The following is a 12,155-nucleotide window of genomic DNA, read 5'->3' on the forward strand; positions in this document are numbered from 1 at the left end:
AAATTTCCGATAGAAATTGGCAAATCCTATAAACCTCTGTACTCCTTTTTTATTAGATGGAGCTGGCCATTCCTGAATTGCCTGAATCTTCTGAGGGTCCATGGCAACCCCATTGGTAGAGAGTATGAACCCCAAGAATTGTATGGTGGATCTCTCAAATTCACATTTTTCGGCTTTCAGGTATAGCTTGTGTTGTAGCAGAATAGCAAGAACCGTTTTAACGTGCCTTCTGTGCATCTCTAGCGTAGGGGAGAAAATAAGGATATCGTCCAGATATACCACGAGAAAGTCATCTAGATATTGTCGAAATATATCATTCACTAGATGTTGGAAGGTGGCTGGGGCGTTGCAGAGACCGAATGGCATCACTAAATACTCGAAGTGGCCGAATCTAGATCTAAAGGCCGTCTTCCATTCGTCTCCCGCCCTGATCCTGACGAGATTGTAAGCCCCTCGGAGGTCGAGTTTAGAGAACACCTTGGCCGATCGGAACCTCTGGAACAATTCAGGGATGAGCGGTAACGGGTACCGGTTCTTAATTGTAATGTTGTTTAGTTGTCGATAGTCTACGCAGGGTCTCAGGGTACCATCTTTTTTCCCGACGAAAAAGATACCCGCTCCGGCGGGTGAGGATGAAGGGCGGATGAAACCCTTCTCAAGATTTTCGTCTATGTACTGCTTCAGGACCTCCAACTCGGTTTCAGACAGGGGAAATATCCGGCCAAACGGAATCTCAGATCCAGGAAGAAGGTCAATTGGACAGTCGTAGGCCCTGTGAGGTGGTAGGCGGTCAGCCATTTGTTTGCTAAAAACTTCTTGAAACTCGAGATACTCGGAGGGGACGTGTTGAAGATTGCCTGGTGGTACCGCCATTGTGGCACAGACTTTGGAATCCGGGAGCAGGCAGTGCTGAGAGCAATACTGCGAAGAGAAGGATACCGACTTGGTGCTCCATTTGATTAGTGGATCGTGAGCTTGTAGCCATGGTAGGCCAAGTATGATGGGAAAGATTGGTGAACGGATTAGGTCAAGCCGTAAGAACTCTCGGTGGCCGGAGTCTGTGACTACTGGAATAGGTTGGGTCTCCTGGGTGATGGGACCAGAGCAAGGAAGGGATCCTTTGGCCAAATGTATTTGCAAATTCTGCTCTTTGGTTTGTAGAGGGATCTTCAATCTGTGTGCCAAGGTGGAATCTATGAAACAGCTGCAGGCCCCGGAATCAACAATGGCCTGCAGGCGAGTCTCCCTTTCCGGAAGCTGTAGAGAAACAAACAACATCACATAAGCCTTGGGAATGTTATTGTTTGGAAAGTTCAATACGTTTGATTGAGGGAACTTACTAGGCCTGATCGGACAGCTGCGTAGGAAGTGTCCGGTTCCTCCGCAATAGAGGCAAAGGTTAGACTGCCGCCTGCGTTGCTTCTCTTCGGAGGTTAACGGACCTCGGACCAGGCCGAGCTGCATTGGTTCGGCCTCAGGGACCGATGCAGAGGGAACTGAAGATGAATTTGAAGGTACAGTGGAGTGAGGTCTTGGTGACGCCCAGACAGGGCGAGGCAGCTGAAACCGTTCTGAGCGCCGCTCCCGAAGACGCCGGTCGAGCTTGGTAGCTGCTTGAATGAGTTCCTCTAGGGAAGCAGGGGTCTCCATCCTGGCTAACTCATCTTTGAGTAACTCAGACAAGCCTTGACGGTATTGATAACGTAAGGCCGGCTCGTTCCAGTTTGTGTCGGCCGCCCATTTACGGAACTCCACTGTATAGTCCTCAACAGGTCTTCTCCCTTGGGACAGGTGGTGCAAGATAGCTTCGGCTGTGGCCATGCGTTGCGGATCATCGTAGAGCTGGGTCATGCTCTCAAAGAAGGCCTCGATAGTGTTCAGGGCAGGATTGCTCTGTTCCATCAGGCTGTGGGCCCACGCCTGGGGCTCTTCGGATAGCAGGGAAATCACAAACCCCACTTTGACGATTTCTGAGGAGAAGGTTCTCGGCTGTAGAGCGAAGTAGAGGGAACATGCGTTTTTAAAAGCCCTAAACTTCTTGCGGTCTCCCGAGAACCGTTCAGGTGTAGGGACCCTGGGCTCAGGAAGAGCCATGACCACAGTGGGGTTGGCCGGAGCTTGGGGAAGTGGACCCCCACCGCTGGGTGCAGGAGCTGCGGCTGCGGAAGGTAGTAACCCGGTGATCTGCTGCAGACGGTTATCAATTTGTGTATAACCTTCTTGTAACTTCTGTACGGAGTCCGCAAGGGTAGATACTTGTTGACACAGGATCTCCAGAGGAGAGCGCGCTCTGTCGGCCTCAGACATCTGGCTGGTTTGTACTGTCACGGACAAATACTCACCGAGGCCGAGATGCCGAGAGCGGCTCGCCCTTACGACCACGCGCACCCAGACCCCCGAGATGGGTACAGGAGGCTGAGGGCACGCGGAGGCACGGGCTTCCGGGAGGATAGTAGGTTCCGGAGCTGGAAGCGGGTGTCCTGGGATCCGTAGGGAGCAGGGCTGAAAACACAAGCAGAGGTTAGGGTACAAGCAGGTGATAATCAGGGTATCACAAGATCCAGCAGTGCAGTGGTTAAGCTGGCCAGGGTTTGGTGCACAGATCAGGCAGCTAGAATCAAGATAGTCCGGCAGAGTGGTAATTAAACAGGCCAGGGGTTTGGTACACAGGTCAAGCAGGTTATTGGTAAGATTGTCCAGCAGAGTAGTGGTTAAACAGGCCAGGGATTTGGTACACAGATCAGACAGCAGCACAAAGGGATAATCCGGGAGAGTAGTAGTTAAACAAGCCTGCAGGGGTTCGGTACACAGATCAGGCAGCAGCACAAAGGGATAATCCGGGAGAGTAGTAGTTAAACAAGCCAGCAGGGGTTCGGTACACAGATCAGGCAACAGCACAAAGGGATAATCCGGGAGAGTAGTAGTTAAACAAGCCAGCAGGGGTTCGGTACACAGATCAGGCAAGTACAGGGTAAACACAGGCTCAGGGAACAGGGAGAGCTGACGACAAACCAGCAACCCGACTGGGCGCTGGAGCCGTCAGATATAGTCCCCCTGCCCGGCGAGCGCGTCAGTGTGACGCGCTACCGGGCACCCGCACGGGCTACGGCGCGCACACGGGGACCGCCATGCACCCGCGCGCGCCGCACCATCAGGCCGCGGACGGGTGTGCGGCGAAGCGCTCGTCCCATGCGCATGCGCACCGGAGCCCGGCGAGCGGAGACGCTCCCTGGCTCCTGACACATAGATAACATTTATAGTTAACATAAGACATACCATCGGAAATAGACCTGGAAGTGTGGACTTACCATATGAAATGGACCTGAAAGTGTGCCTTGGTCTGATGGCCGGTATGCCAAAATAAGGGGGCATACCCTAGTTTAAGAAATGATTATTCTGTAAAGAGAAATGAATAGTTGAGAAATGCTCTGAAATGGGGATGGGAGGGTGGGTATCGCACACAGGAAACCGACAAGCACCACAGGTGAGCGGGCTGCTTAAATACCCCCCGGGCTCCTCCCATAAATTCAGGCCACCATACTGGCCTTCCTACTTATGGTTGGAGCCCTAAGTCCGATATGGACATAGATAACATTTATAGTTAACATAAGACTTACCATCGGAAATAGACCTGGAAGTGTGAACTTACCATATGAAATGGACCTGAAAGTGTGCCTTGGTCTCATGGCCGGTATGCCAAAATAAGGGGGCAAAAACATTCAGGTAGGGGTGTAGTTTTATTAGTTTTATCTTTGTTTATTTGAGCAAGTTTGGTGGATGCTTGTGCCGTTTCCACCTAAGGAGTGGGGATGTACCGGGTGAGGTAGGCAGAGTTTCCCCTGCTAAGTCTCTTAATGACGTGGTCTGGGACCCATGCTGAAATGCTGCCGAGGCTGCCCTGATACTGAAGAGTGACCGGAGTACTGACTGGGGTCGAGGTGTAGACTGCGTAGAAGAGCCCCCAGGTGTTTGATGAACTGGCAGGCACTCAAGGGTTTGCCCGAAAAGGTAATAGGGGACTAGAGTTTGAGTGTACCGGTAGGAGTGACAGTAGGCGGTCGAGTATGGTCACAGGACACCGGACGTTGTTTATTTTATGGAGATGGATGTCTATCGTGGGGCTTGATTGCTGGGTTTTAGACGCTGCAAGGTGAAGGAAGAAATGGTGTTGGTAGAGAACCAACTACTCAGGACTTGGTCTGCAGGATTGCTGCGAGTGAACTCGCTGGGCTGCCAGAACCCGTAGTAGGCTAAGTAAATGGCTGCTTGTATGGGCAAACTGGGGAGAAGGCCAAATGGCGAACTAGTAAAGATAGTAAACATGTCCCCGAAGATGGCAGCCTGGAATGAACGTACAGTGGACATTAAACTGTTGTTGCCAAGATAATTGCACCAGCCTGAGCAGGAAGGACATAACAGAGCGATGCGGACCTGGCTTCATCAAGATCACCTCGGACCGGTTGTCAGTGGCGAAAGCAGCGGCCTGTCCTGTCCAGATATGACCCTAGAGTTAAGCGGCTGCCATGATCGGGTATCGCTTGAAGAGGGAGGAAGTCCGTGTAAACACGGTGTTTAGGAGTGTCTCTGGAGGCCATGTTCTTGTAAACCAATGGTGGCCAAAATTTGCAGCGAAGCCTGTGGAGGCTGTGGCATCTGTCACTACCTGGGGTGATAAGGGAGACATAGATGGTATAAACATTGATATACCGATCCACGTAGTACGGGACTTTCCGGCATTGATAGGTCCGCTGCCGCTGCAGCATCTAAGTTAAGGCTCTGCACGGGGTCCTGTGTGTAGAAGAGGAAGACACAGAAGATCGATCCTGGGGAAATTACCTGTATTGCAAAATTGAGCATTCCTGGGAAAGACTGAAGCTGCTTCTTAGTACACACGCGTGTATGGGTGAAGTCTTGGGGAACTAGCCTGATGCGGGTCAGCTTGTCAAGGGGGAGGCTGGCCTGCATGGAGTTGTTAGTTCGGAAGAGGTTATTGTAGACCTCGGTTCCGTTTGTTGAGTTTTGGAGACCGCAAGCTGAAAAGACGTAATGGTTTTATCATCGAGTCAAGTGGTGTCTACGTAGTACCTGGCTGTTAGTGCCAGTAAAAGTGAATTTGTTAGGCTGTAGAAAACCACAGAAGGCCAGGTAGATGGCTGCTTGGATGACTAGCCTGGAGAATGTGTGAGGTTTGTGACATGTCCGTAAAGATGGCAGTTGTGATGGGCAAGTGTTGCCGTTAGTTATGGGCTGATGCTTCTGGATGCCATGTAGAAGGGATCTTACTGTATGGGCCATAGACACAAACGGCTCTCTGGGGTCCTGTAAGGACAGGAAATGCTGGATGCTGGCTAGGTATAGCCTGATAGTGTTATGAGAAGGAGCCAGCTGTGTGTGGCAATACGATACCTGGTGCGGGATGGAACCTGAACTCAACCTACCTAAGCGAGAAATGATACAGAAATTGACGAGTGGATAGTATGAAGATGCCACTGGAGACAACTCTCCTATTAAGGTATGTGTTTGTACTGTTTGCAAGAAGTCATGCTAAGATGTGAGGCCTGCAATGATTGCAAGAGTTGTGCTTAGATATGTGCTTGCAACAATTGCAAGGGAGTTTGTGTCAATAGAGATGTATTCGCAGTGACTGTGAGAAGTCCGTATTACTGCATGTGCTTGCACGGACTGCAAGGAGTTATGCTTGGATGCGTGTTCGCAATGATTGCGAGAAGTTCTGTTTGGATACGTGCTTGCAATGATTGCATGAAGTTATGCTTAGATGTGAGCTTGCAACAATTGCAAGAGGTTGTAACTAGATGCATGCTTGCAATGATTGCGGAAAGTTATGCTTGGGTGTATGCTTGCAATGTTTGCAAGAAGTTATGCTTGGATGTATGCTTGCAATGTTTGCCAGAAGTTATGCTAAGATGCGTGTCCTGTAATGATTGTAAGAGTTGTGCTTAAATGTGTGCTTGCAACGGTTGCAAGGGAGGTTATGTCGCTGAAGATGTGTTTGTGGTGACTGTGAAAAGTACGTGTTACTGCACGTGCTTGCAAAGACTGCAAGAGTTATGCTTGGATGTGTGCTTGTAACGATTGCAAGAAGCTGTAATTGGATGCGTACTTGCAACGATTGCAAAAAGTTGTAATTGGATGCGTACTTGCAACGATTGCAAGAAGTTATGCTTGAATGCCTACCTGCCTGCAATGTTTGCGAGAAGTTTATGAATGGTTGCGTGTTTGAAATGATTGCAAGAAATTGTGCTTGGGTGTGCTTGCAACGATTGCAAGAATTTATGTTTGGGTGCGTACTTGCAACAATTGCAAGAAGTTGTGCTTGAATGTGTGCTTGCCATGATTGCAAGAAGTTATGTTTCGACGTGTGCTTGCAACAAATGCAAGAAGTTTATGCTTGGATGCGTGCTTGCAACGATTGCGGGGAGTTGTGCTTGGATGCGTGCTTGCAATGATTGCGGGGAGTTGTGCTTGGATGCGTGCTTGCAATGATTGCAAGACGTTGTGCTTTTATTTTTTTTATTTTTTTTTGTGTATGAAATTTAGTCCGATATGAACTGGTTGTAAGGTGTATGAATGAATCCGATACGAATCGGTCATATGAAATCGTTCTGAACCGTTTGTAGAGTGTATGAAAATTAATCCAATGTAAAATTGGATCGTGAAGAGTATGAATCTGGATCCGATGTGAATCGCTGTGCCACCGACGCGACTAGATTTGAATCGAAGCTGTAGCGTGTATGAAATTAAACCGATACAAATCTTTTGTATGTTGTACACAATGAATCCTGATACGAATCAGTTTGTAAGGTGTATGAAATGATACCAACATAAATCGGATTGTGCGACTATAAGGGGGGATAGTAGTGAGGCGCAGGTTTTAACCAATGAATTGGAACCATGACTGTACTTCGAAGGAAGACGGGGCTGTGGCTTTTTTTTTTTTTTTAACTTTTGACTGACCTGGAGGATATGACAGATGACAACCGGTGAAGGGTTTGACTACCTGACTTGAAAAGTGACTTGTAATGTGTTTAAGCGACAGATGCATGAAATTAAATAGAATGGGTGAAATGTCTATGCCATGATAGAGGCACCAATCGGTGTGCCGTGACTAAGCCAACTGGGGCCTGCCGGTTGTGATATAGTGAAAACGAAATGATTTGAAAAGTTTGCCTTGATCATGAAATGGATGAAATCTCTTACCATGACAGATCTCCAGCTCAGTCATGCCGCGACTGCGACTGACCACGAACTGGGCTCTGGAGCATGTTCTGAAATGAGGCAACAGAAACATTGGTGCACACCGGAATGAATCGGTGCATCATTGGATGCATGTGGATTCGAATCGGAGCTCAGTATGAAACAACGAAATGACAGAAATGTTTTACCTTGACCGCTGCTCGAATTTGTTGTGCCACATTTGCGACTGGCAATGAACCGAGCTCTGGTATAGGTATGGATACGGCCGAAACAACTGGGGCATTCCGTGACGAATCGGTGCATCTCGGATACGACTGGTTTCGAAACGGTGATGCGATATGTGGGAGTGAAATGAATGGTAATAATTCCATGACAGAGATGCGGATCGGTCGCCCGATGTCTGCGACTAGCTACGATCCGGACTCTGGAGCATGTTCAGAAATGAGGCCAAGCCCTGGGGCACGCCGTAATGAATCGGTGCATCGAAATGCGACTGGATTCGAACTGGAGCGCGGTAAGTGCAGGTGTAACAGTTTGTTGCCATGACAGAGGCGTGAATCGATCATGCCGATGTTGCGACTGACTGCGAATCGGACTCTGGAGCATGTACTGAAATGTGGCAAATACCTGGGGCACGCCGAGATGAATCGGTGCATTTCCATGCGACTGAATTCGTATCGGAGCGTGATACGTGGCAGTGAAATGATAACCATGACAGAGGTACGAATCGGTGAGTCGTAACGAGTGACTGACAATGAACGTGACTCTGGAGCATGTACTGAAATGAGGCCGTAACTACTGGGGCACACCAGAGTGAATCAGTGCATCTTTAGATGCGACTGGATTCGAATCGGAGCGCGGTACATGACTGAAATGAATGAAATGATTTGAAATGGTTTGAAATGTTAGAAATGTTTAGAAATGTTCTGAAATGAGAAATGACTTGGTATCGAATTGACATGGGTCGATAAGAAATTGCGAATTGCGAATCACAACGGTTATCTGCTGACACGTGATAACAATTTAGACATGCCTGAAATAAAGCGACGTCTACATCGCGGTGGTTTTTCAAATAACGAGAAATGGTAACATAACGATGGTGCAAGTGGTATGCATTGCGGTTACGTTGTGAAATTTCCGAGTGATTCGTGAGTTTGATATCACGGTTTAGTGACATGATATCTAACAATGCGTGAAAACAAAAGTCCGACGGGACACTACCTGCGGCAGCCGAGCCAGACGCGTTGTACGAACTACGAATCGGTAACACGGATTTCGAAACTCTCGAGCACAGAAATTTGCAAATGCGGGAACTTGCGAGACAAGAACTTGCGGACGCTGGTATTCGAATAGTCGGCCTAGTGACGTATATCGCGCACAGGAAACCGACAAGCACCACAGGTGAGCAGGCTGGGCTCCTCCCATAAATTCAGGCCACCATACTGGCCTTCCTACATATACATATATATATATATATATATATATATATATATAAATGGGCTGTCTCTTGCTACTTACTCCTCAGACACACACCAAAGATTGGTCTAGACCCATGTTATCTTGCATATTGAGATGTGATATTCCTCTGTATTGTGCATTGCTGGTCTACCATGTTTTGAGCCATCATGTAACACATATTGGCAGCAAACTCCCTAATTTGTAAGTTATGTACTACATATAGGGGGCTTACCAAATATGTGTGGTGGTATGCACTTAGTAGCTGTTGGGGCCAGTAGAGGCTTGTTGTGTCTTACTGAAAGAATGTGAAATCTCATCTTTACCCTTATTTACCTTCCATGTGCTGAAATTATATGTTGTATACTTGTACAGACCCTTCAGACTCCTCTGAGGTTTTGGACCTTATGGTTTGAACATAAGGGAGGAAGGGACCACTGAAAAAAAAAATTAGTGGCAAAGTTAAAGTGATACTAAACACAGGAGCCTGCATTCACTGTATCTGGTCTCCCACAGTACACAGAACATGGAAATGCAATTATTTTAGTAAATATAAACTGCTAAATACCTTTTCTCATCAGCAGTTACAGCAGTCTTGTGACTTCTATCAGTGTCCAGCCAAGCTCTGGTTAAAACTGAGTTTTCTGACTGTCCTAAGAGACTGCAATAACCCTGAGCCTCTGTCTGGACAGTGCTGAATGGCCCTGTGCTGATTACGTGCACTCTCCAAAAAAATAACTCTCTAGCAATACAAACCAAACTGAGCATGTACAACATGACTGATGTTACAGCCTTTTTACACAGTGTGGATTATTAACCCCTTAGGTTCTTTTGTGAGTATAACAAGCATGCTTTACTGTATATATAAGACTGATTTTACTGTTGTGGGTTTAGTAACACTTTATTATTAGTCTATTGTAAAGTGGCTCAAAGCCAACCAGATGCAATCCACACACTGTTATATTTTAAATGTGTGAGTTGATGTCTTGGGCCAGACCCTGATTATTTCTTTATTATGAAGTTCAAATTGGGCCCACATGTTCTGATTTTACCTTAAGGCCCTTAAAACTGTTACAATGAGATTGTAATAAGTCATGCAACTATTGGCAATCACATTGGTTCATTATGCTCAGCCCATATCTTACCTTATCCATATCTTACCATATGCCAGAGGCTACCCAAAGATACCTATATTCCTTTTTTGCAGGAGAAGGTGTGACATACCTATGTATTTAACATAGTTGGGTCATTGTTATCTGATTGCTAAAAATTGTACTTACATTATGTACACATACATACAAACTCTCCCACCTGACAAGTTGTTCCCAAACATTGTATTGCGATGAGTCAAATATACTTTGGTTCATTTCTCAGGAGGATTGGTGAACTGTGCTGAAGTTCTGAAAGTTAATCTAAACCCCACTTAAGTCAATAGGAGCCAAATCTTGAAAGTCTGTGTGTCCACGTGCCCTCAAAATGGGGGCTGCCTTGTCAGGGGAACCCCCCACCAGCAAAACACTTTGATAAGGCCAAGGGCCTCTTCCATACAAATCTGGCCTCGTAATTGTGGAGGTCTGTGGGTGGGGAGCTTATCAGAATTTAGAAGCCCCCTTTAAAAAAAATGGGGTCCCTACATACCATTTTTTTTAGAATGCCCAAGCTTTTATTCAATCAACCCCCTGTTCAGAGTGAGCCAAGCATCATATATATATATATATATATATATATATATATATATATATATATATATAAGCAGTATTTCTAAAGCCGGTATTTCTAAACCCCATCAAACCTGGTGCATTCCTAGCAACCACCTGGCGTGGCCTGACGGGATCCCAGGCTGAGGTTATCTCTCCTATTACCACCATAGCACTCCATGGATGTGCGGCACCAGGGATTTTTCCTCTTTCTTCTAATGACATGTTTCTTACATGGTTGTGAATCCCTGATCATGTATACAAAGGGTGGGGATGGTAGTAACATCACTGTTTAAGTATGGTCACTGGCCATGTTTGGGCAATGACAGTAATATCAAAACTCTCCCCACCCCTTCTATTATAAAAACGTATGACAGTGTAAGCAGTACCATCAGGATCAGTTTTGTGCGCTAGATTCATTGTGTTTTTAATTCCAGTGAGCATCATGGCTGATGATGGATTTACGAGGGACGTTTTTGGAGGACATTTTTTTTTTTAAATAAATGACTTTATTTTTAGGTTATACTTTTTTGTGAATAACTACAGGGACTATATACCTTTTACTCATTCATATAGAGGGGAAGCCAGTATCTGAGGACACAATTTTTTTTTAAACTACTCAGATAAGTCCCCAGCCCCTTCCCCCCTCCTTGCCACCAACCAGGTTTGCGGGGAAGAGGCCCTTATCCTCATCAACATGGGGAAAAGGTGCATTGCCAGGAGGATGTTGAGGGCAGGTGGCCTGATACAATTTACCCAGGGCAGCCCCCCCCCATGCTATTTTTTGCCAATTCGTTGCCTATTAGAAAATGATCATTTTTGATTTGAAAGATTTGGCTCCTTTTCCTGAACTGCCTGTCTCATCCTTTTTAACCACTTGCAGAGCGTCGCACGCCGATGTACGTCCAAACTTTGGCGGCGGATATCGTTGTTATGGCAGCAGCTAGCTGCCATAACCTGAGTATCCCCGTTTTCGTGAGGCGGTCGGCTTTCAGATAAAAGAGGTCTCTGCGGCGGATTCGCCGCAAGATCACTTTTGTTGGTGGCGGGAGAGGGGCCCCCCTCCCGCCGCGATCCGGTGCCTTCCACCACTTATCGGAGCCGTCGGTAGCGGCAGAGGCGATCGCGTCCTTCTCTGTGCTGTGCCTGGAGACGAGTGAGGCTAAGATGGCGCCCACTCATCTCCATGACAATGCTGGGCGGAAGCGATGTCAAAACGTCACTTCCGCCCATACGTCGTAGCCTCCCTGGCGGTTTTCCCGAGTGTGGCTCGGGGTTAAATTTCAGTCCCATTAGCGGTAACCCTGAGCCACACTCGGGATTACTTTGCAGGATCCTGGTGCGGCGTTACTTACTTTGTCGCCAAGATCCTGCGATGTCCCCCGCTGTGTCTGCGGGCTCTGTCTCCTCCGAAGCCTCTCCGTGCCAGGCTCCGTTCCCTGCGAGCGTCGCGACGCACGGGGGCGGAGCCTGGCGGCAAATTCAAAAAAATTTACAAACCATAACACATACAGTACTGTAATCTTACAGATTACAGTACTGTATGAAATTATTTCACATCCCTTTTGTCCCCAGTGCTTTGGCCCATGCCCTGCATGCAGTTTTATATTATATATACTGTTCTTTCTGCCTGGAAACTTGAGATTGTCCATAGCAACCAAAAAGTGTCCCTTTACGTCAAAAGTGGCTTTAGACCAGCTAGAAAACAGCGATAGTAAATTAGAACACTTGCAGAATTGAGCGATAGTGAATCGTGGGGAAATTTATTTTTTTATTATTATATTTATT

The sequence above is a fragment of the Aquarana catesbeiana genome, linkage group LG09 (assembly GCF_042186555.1).
Source record: "Aquarana catesbeiana isolate 2022-GZ linkage group LG09, ASM4218655v1, whole genome shotgun sequence".
Taxonomy (NCBI): Eukaryota; Metazoa; Chordata; class Amphibia; order Anura; family Ranidae; genus Aquarana; species Aquarana catesbeiana.